The sequence below is a fragment of the Pundamilia nyererei genome, unplaced genomic scaffold, assembly GCF_000239375.1.
Source record: "Pundamilia nyererei isolate P.nyererei 1_Seehausen unplaced genomic scaffold, PunNye1.0 scaffold00106, whole genome shotgun sequence".
NCBI lineage: Eukaryota > Metazoa > Chordata > Actinopteri > Cichliformes > Cichlidae > Pundamilia > Pundamilia nyererei.
Window position 1 is genome coordinate 716,642 of NW_005187507.1, and position 2,113 is coordinate 718,754.

Sequence of the window (2,113 nt, forward strand, 5' to 3'; positions counted from 1 at the left end):
TTATATATAAGATATTGTTTATATTGTTTGCTTCTGTGTTTTGTGATTTCTTTCTTTTTTTTGGGTCAATTTAGTCTTAATATTTTTTTTCCTTGCCAGGCATTAATGTGCTATGAACCAAAATAATGTGTTTCCTTTTTCAGTAATGACTATAAAGTGTCTTACAAAATAATAATTCAACACAGGCTCAAATACAGATACAATCCCTCTTTTTAATGGTTTAATCCAATGTAATGGAGTGATTTGAGGAGAGAGGCTGAATCTGAACGGCATGGCATTAAAACAACATGAACTGGTCAGACTGTTCCCGTCTCTTGTGTTCTTAACCGTGCACAGACAGCAGGTGGCGAAAGAACGTTGAGGGGCAAATTACACCAGACCGACCTGACCATGTGTGGCAGCAATTCATTAGATCAACTTATTTGATATAAGATCAGCAGAGCAGTGGCAGACGATGTATTGGCATATTTCGATTAAGTAAGAACTTAAATATATACAGTGCAGTGCGTGAATTACTTTTCTCTGAAGTTTGTGTAAGCGTTACCTTTTCACCTGTAACTTCAGCTTTGGTTTAGTACCATAAATATAATGGCAAAGCACAAATATTGAACTAGTTTTGAATGTAAAATGTTAACATTTATTGTAATTATAAGTATTAGCATGCAGTGTTGAAATGTGCTTTGAGCAAATAGACAAAGTAGAATTACAATGCTGCTTCAAACCACTTATATTCTACTTAGTTTGGGTTTAATTTGGATTCAAAGAGCATTTATATTTTCCAGTTAAGTTTCTGAGAACTCATTTGGATCACACAGTCAGTACAGCTGTCTGTCTGGGCCGACCGTCTGCTTCAAATTCCCAGAAAGTTCAAATGAGGTGAAATCCGACCCGTCTCAACAGTAAACGGTCCGACGAACATGTGGAGCATTAGACCAGAGCCTAATGGCCGAGAGTAACGTCCCGGCCAAGGTGTATTTACAGGTGATTATATCAGCTAATCGGTGGATTACAGCATGTTGAATCCACACAAGCCCCTAAGCTGCAGGGAAAAGACAGTGCGGCCCTGTGGGATTTTCTGTTTAATCTGGTCCCAGAATGCAGCGGCCCCTCCCATTCTCACATCTGGCCCATTGGGATTTACTGTTGTAATCCTTGATTTTAAAACAATTTTATTATGCTTTACTGCTGATGCGCTGAACTTTAATTAAATAAAATGCAGCTTTCTATTTTAGCTCTGAAGTAATTACACATCCCCGTTCTATTAGCCTCTGCTAAGTAAGTAATGAGGTTGTGCCATGATGGCTGCAATCTGGCTAAAACCTATAGAGTATATGCAAGTACATTATGACACACTATAAAATATGAATACGTTATAAGGTAAAAAAAAAAAGGGATGTTGCAACACACCTGCATAGGGCTTTTTTTTTTTTAACAACAACTGCTGAATAAAGATGCTATGAAGAAACATTTCTGTACCATCTCTTAAAGTACAGAACAGAAATGTGCATAAACACTAAACGGTGTAACTTTACTTACTTCTCCCTTTTTGCTTTTCTCTGCATGAAGTCTGGTGCAAATGTGCTGCGTACAGCTGGGGCAGCAGAGGGTTAACACCACTTGCTGTGGCAGATGTCAAAAACCATGCTGTAAAAAATGTCCGATTAACACAAAGGGGCACTTTGGCAAATCCTGATTATAGGAGCACTTTCATTTATTAAACTCTGCCAATCCTCTGTACTCTTTCTGAGCGGGGATTAAAACCAGGTAGACACTATTGTCTATCTAAACAATCCCTCTTTAAGCTCTAGCCGTTTCCCAGTGGTCTGACCAGGCCTGGCTGGCTGGCTGCTTGCCTGCCTGTAATCTCAATAGGGGCTTATAGGTCACTACTACCACTACACATTTCCATTCATCAACATCATCCCCTCTAAAGGGACTAGGTGATTGGATTTAGGACATGTTTTACAGGGTCAGAAAAAAAGAGAACAGCAAACTGAAGCGTGTTTACAAGCGCTGTGCTGTGAAAAGGCCAGTGGACGAGTGGCAGCCATATGGAATGGATAACCCTGGGAACATCTGCCCTCGATCACAACCAACGCCACTAGACTGATGC